We start from the raw sequence: 5,913 nt of genomic DNA on the forward strand, positions 1-5,913 counted from the left end.
CTCCCCTCAGTCTCCTCTGCTCCAGCTGAACACACCAAGTGCCCTCAGTGTCCTCACACGCCTTCAAATCAAGGCCCTTCCCCATCCTCATTGACTTGATGATCTTGAAAGTCTTTTCCAACCTCAGGGGTTCTGGGATGAGGTCACAGCCACGTAACTGGTTCCAGCAGAGCACAAGGGCTGGAATTCTCTCTGTCATAATAAAGTTACAGTAGGACAAGCCCACTTAAAGCCATAACTGCACAATTTGGGATATGGGATCAGTCGGATCATTTCACTGGACAGCACAAACTCTGCTGAAAGTAATTAACTCATTGAATGACTAGTTTTCAATTCTTTGCTCAGCTCTGCTTATGGCCTTGAAAGAACAAGGTAGAATCAGCACAGTTCCTAATTAATGAGACCTTTTCAGGCACTCCAGAGCAGCAGTTAAAGTTTAGGAGGTTCATTGCTTTCACACAGCTGGGAAATGAGGTTGTGCTAGTGCTTCCAGGAGTTAGTGGTCCTTGAAAAGACACCTTTGCTGTTACTGAAGCTTTGGAAAATGCCTGGGAAGGATTTTGCAGCAGCAGCCTTGCAGTCAGAAGGGATAATTCTGTGTTCAGCTAATACAAGTGAGGTCAATCCAAGGAAAACTATTCAACAGGCTTTCCCAGGGCTGTTGGAATGGATGTATCACACAGGCACCTGAAGCCTGATGGTAAAGAAAAGCACCACAGCAGCTTCAAGGAGTGCTCAGCATCTGTCTCCCCCTCCCAACCACTTAGGACTTGCAAATTTGGTAACTTTGTGGTGGCTCCCTTGGCAGATGTGCCCTGAAACTACTTTGAGAACTGCATTTGCTGGCTGATGTGGGAAGGAAGGCAGGGAAAGGACCAACCCTGCCAAAGAACCTCAGGCTACTCCAGTGCACACCGGGTTTAGTCTGACCTCATGGAGATGGAGGTGATGCTACACTTCAGTCCCACCAGACCAAAGTCCAGCCTTGGTCCAGAAAAGTATAATAAGAGTAATTGTGCTGGGGAAACAATAGAGAAACAGGTCTGGATCATGGGAAGCCTCTGGGAAGTGGGAGCTCCTGAGTTGTTCTCCCGTCTCTCTGCATCTTATCCAATGAGCTTTGAATGTATCAGTCCAACAGAGGACTTGGTTTCCCACAAGACCCATTTTAGTTGGTTACACGAGTGCTCCCAGCTGCAGCTGTGCTGTCCAGGGCAGTTTGTAACTTCTTCACAAAGCAGAAGGGAAAAAAAAGGGACCAACTCCCCCACCCTGCCTGCCTTGTTCTACAGATGAATCCCTTCCGAGGCTTCCTGCTCTCAGTGCCCAAACTCCTGTGAGGAGCTGCTGTTTGCACTCACAGCCAGGTACAGACACAGCCAAGAGACACCACCAGCCCTTACACGGGCAGGAATTGTCTCTCCATTAAGGTGCTTCAGTACAATTCCCTTTAAGAAAGATAAAGGGAACAGATGGCAAACCTTACCTTGGGATTTCCTGTACTTCCTTTGGGTGGGAAAAGGGAAATAAATGGGAAATATGGTCAGTTATTACCCTGAAATATGGTCAGTTATTACCCTGAAGAACTCTGGCACAGTACTGGTGCTTTCCCACACCCTTCCAGGAGTGTGAACTGGTGCCTCACAGGGGGTCAGCATGGATCTGGGCTTGCAATCTGGTATCAGCTCCACCAGGGAGGACCTGGAGGTGCCTGGAGGGATTGACAAAACAGGCTGAAAAATACTAAATGATCTGTAGTACTGGGAGAACCCACTGCTCAAAGTGGGATAGGGCAGAGCAAGGAAACTACCGGGGATGTTCCACAAGCTCCCAAAAGCCCCTCACATACTCGTGCACACAAGGTTGTCAACACCCAGGATCTGCAACAAGGACACAGAGTCGTCTGTATTGCTTGGGAAGCTCTCAGGAGACCCTGACCAAGAGCAATCCCACAGTTAAGCATCAGAGGTCACACTGTGATGGGAAAGGGGTGTCTAAGCCTGTGTGATGGGGACAAGGGCCTTAGTGCTGATGGAATTAGTGTTTGGCAGCCCTGGGCTGTGCTAATGTCAGCTGTCAATGGGACATCTGGTGAGAGCCCTGGCCAAGGAACAAGCTGGACAGGAATTCCATGGTGCAGGGCTCATGTTGCTCAGGTTTGGCCAGTTAAAGTTACAAGGACTTGGCTCTGAGTGTGTCCTGAAAACCCACAGCCTCCTGTCTCTGGGAAGGGCCCATAAATCATCTTTCCCGACACCATACAGCCTGTTCAACTCCTCCTGCACCTCCTGGAGTCGGTGACACAGCTTCTGGCACAGCCCTGGCAGGCAGGACATGGTCCCTCCCTGCCCCAGGTCCCCAGAGCCTCCTACACCTGAGAGATCAAACCCCTCCCAAGGATCCTGAGCAGGTCCCCACTGTCTCCACACACCCCCTTCACCTGCACAGCCAAGAGTTTGGATTTATAAAGTCTCTTTGGCTGACAGGCTGCTGGTGGCTGGTTGGATTAGTCAAAGCAGAGGGACCTTTGTCTTTTTAAGAAAAAAGACGTTAATGAGCTTAATTGTTGCCCTGAAACAACAGAGTGATTATCCCACTTAGAGAGGGAAGGGAAGGTTTGGGATGATTTGGGAAGGGAAGGGGAAAAGGAAGGAGAAAGGGAAAGGGAAAGGGAAAGGGAAAGGGAAAGGGAAAGGGAAAGGGAAAGGGAAAGGGAAAGGGAGGTGTGGATTCAGCACTTCTGCAGGAAGACTCCTGAGAGTTACCCAACCTCATAAAAACCTTGAGCTGGGTTTTAAAATGAGGTTTTGGGGTTTTCTCTGGTTTCTCCTTTCTTTTTTTCCCGTGCATGGTTTCTATGGAATGACAGCAGGACAGAGCAGTGCCCAGCCACACATCGCTTGCTGTGTCGTGTTATTCAATAACAATCAAGTGCTCACCCATTTAAAACCAAATCCCTCCAAATGAAACAGTCCTGCCTGACATGTTGGGTACAGCCCTGGGTGTGTGCACAGAAATCAAACAGATTCCCAACCTGAAAAAAATCTTTTTTATATTACTGTGATGTTTAAGTCATTTGTCTTAGGCTATAAAAAGACAGTTGGAAGAAGCATAATGTGATGAGGAAAATATTTAAGCCTGTAAAGATCAAGTTTGGGGAGATGTCAGGAGCAGTTATTCTGTTTCCAAAAATCACAATTCAGTGCCACTGTCATTTGCACAGATCCAACAAGAAAGATTCTCATCTACACTGTGATAAAAGTCCAAATATCATTTCCTCTGGCTGCTCTTGCAAACCATGGAGCTGATCTGGCAAAGAGCAGCACAGATGTTTTAGCAAGAAAAGGTGGTAATGAAATGAAATTGTTGCTAATATTAAAATTATCTGTTTTCATTTCCAGTTTCTACAACCCCCAGAAAAAAATCAATCCCTGTTTGCCAGCTGAAGGGTAAACTTCCAGAAAGGAAGACAAACTCATTTCCAGGACCTGTAAGGGGGAGAAGGGACCAGTGCTTGGCCCTTCTCTTCCCCTCACATTCCAGGTCTCTCTGCTGTCAAAGAGAGCCAAGGAGCAGTATTTGAAGCATTGCTGGTGGTGCTACCAACTGGAAAAGGAGCAACTTTTAATTCCCTGACCTGAAGAGGACTCTTGGAGGGATGGGGAGAGCAGCAACTCCCCTGCTGTGCTCAGCCCTGGTGGGCTGCACTCCCCAGCACCAGCCAGGGGTAGCCAACCCCCAGGAAAAACATCTCTTTCATCAGCTCTGTGTTTGCTGCTGCCTTCACCCAGCTTTTCCCTGCCCTTCCCACGCTGGGTGCAGGGAAGCAGGAGGAAGGTGGATATTTAAGAGCTTTGCAGGAAGTTAAAGGGTTTTGGTTTCCCGGTGGTGATCAGTGGAACGTGTTGTCTGAGGTGAGGTTTGGTGGTTCTTTGTGCTGGCTGGAACACAACGTGCTGGTTTGGAGCTCCCTGGAGGTGGTTCCTGGTGGACTGTGGTGGGTGTTGACATCAGTCAGTGTCCAACCCATGTCCAACAAAGCTCCCCGTGCCATGCTAGCACCACAGGGGGCTCCGGGTTTTGTCCCTTAACAAGGTGTGGAGATGCCTGGGTCAGACCTTTGGTTAATGCTGCACTGTCCTGTGGGGTGGTAGCAAGGCAGGAGCCTCCTGTGATTAGCTTTTACTGCCTGTTAGGGTCACATTTGTACATGCTGATACATTTGTACCAGAACAAGGAAAACAAAGGACTAGGTAATGAAACAGCCCTGAACATATTTCCAAGAGGAAGTACAGCAAGCAGTAATCTGGAAGAAAAACCACGACAACCAACACAATTCAAAGAGAAGAACATGGCCCATGGCTGGAGCAGAAACCTCAGTGGCCCAGAGCAAGCTTGGACAGCCTTTTAAGTCCAGGGAGACGCCTCCTGACTAGATGTTGTTCTTCCTGACACTGGGAATAGAGAAGATCTGCAGCCAATTCTCCACAGGTGTTGTCCCATCATTTCTAGTGTGATTTGAACCATCTGAGTAACTTGCACAAGAACAGAAAAATAAGGAACAGGACCAGGTATTGACCCTGAGTCTTTGGTCTCCTCAGAGAGGAGATTACACCAGGAAAGGCAGGACTTGTGCTGGCAGGAATCTGTGCCCAGCCATGCAACCAGGAGGGACCAGGAGAGACAGGTAACCATTCCTTTCCAGGTCTGTCTGACAGATGGCACAGGGGTGTCTTCCAGCCCCATCCTCTCTGGTACCTGATGCCACAGAACACACTGTGGGCAGGAAAGGATGGTGCTTTTGTTCACAGAGTAAAGAAGGGAAACATTCAGGGCCAGCTTGGACAGGGCTCTGAGCAACCTGAGGTACCTGTTCATTGCAGGGGGTTGGGACTCAACGGCCTTTAAATCTTCCTTCCAACCCAAACTATTGTGCAATTCTATGATTTTGTGCCCGCTCTGCCTCCATTCTGACACATTTACTGCTTTGGCCATTGCAGCCCCAGTTTTTGGAGGTTTCTGATCTCTGTAACTTTGGTCTTTTAGACAGCAGCATTTTGTCATCAGCAGTGAAGGCAATAATCATTCCATAGCTGCTTCTGTCTTAGAGAAAACTGAAATAATTCTGACCTGGACTTAAAAGAAATGTCACATACCTCAGGCCAATGGGGGAAAATTGATCCTTGTGCTGACAATTGAACAGTCGTGGAGATGTACTTTTGCCAGTTGGAAAGGTCATCTCCCCTCTCCTTCCTGTTCTCACAGACACTCAGGACTGTCTGGCACGTGCTGTGCAGGCTGTGTCTCCCTGTCTTGATGACTTCCCCAAACCCATCTTCCAATTCATTATCTTACCTTATTAGGAACTACACCAGAATCACAAAATACCCCGAGCTGCAAGGAACCCACAAGGACCATCCAGTCCAACCTCTGGCCCAGCACAGACACCCCAACAATCCCACCCTGTCCCTCAGAGCATTGTCCAAACTCTCCTGGAGCTCTGGCAGCCTCGGTGCCTGGGGGCCTGGTCAGTGCCCAACCAGCCTCTGGGGGAAGAACCTTTGCCTGAGATCCAACACTAGGACTGTGTCTTCTCATCTCCCACTGTGTGATACCTCTAAGTCTTGTTCAGGAGCTTCTGGGCTCCTGTCTCACCATTTCCAAGCTACACCCTTGCAGTGTACAGCTTGTGATGCTCTTCATCATCTGCAGGATGCCCAGTTTTGTGTTCCCATGCCTGTCCCTCCAGCCCTGCTGTTGCCAGGAAGCAGCAGTGCTGCCAGCACAGCAATGCCTGCAGAGCAGTGGCTCTGCCTCTGATCCTGCAAGGTGTGTGTCCCAGGGAGGGGGTGCTGGCACTCTGGCAGTGCCCTGCAGAGCATCCCCATTCACACTTTAGCAGAGAAGCATTTT

The 5,913-nt window shown here is 49.1% G+C and overlaps 1 long non-coding RNA gene across 1 annotated transcript; it reads left to right on the forward strand.

Moving 5' to 3' along the window:
- The first annotated feature begins 214 nt into the window (after positions 1-214).
- Positions 215-3,752, forward strand: LOC108508878. Its single transcript, XR_001878541.1, has 3 exons — positions 215-302; positions 809-945; positions 3,402-3,752. It is a non-coding gene; the product is annotated as an uncharacterized LOC108508878 (long non-coding RNA).
- Positions 3,753-5,913: the final 2,161 nt, after the last annotated feature.

The sequence above is a fragment of the Lepidothrix coronata genome, unplaced genomic scaffold (genome assembly GCF_001604755.1).
Source record: "Lepidothrix coronata isolate B3197 unplaced genomic scaffold, Lepidothrix_coronata-1.0 Scaffold320, whole genome shotgun sequence".
NCBI classification, from domain to species: Eukaryota; Metazoa; Chordata; class Aves; order Passeriformes; family Pipridae; genus Lepidothrix; species Lepidothrix coronata.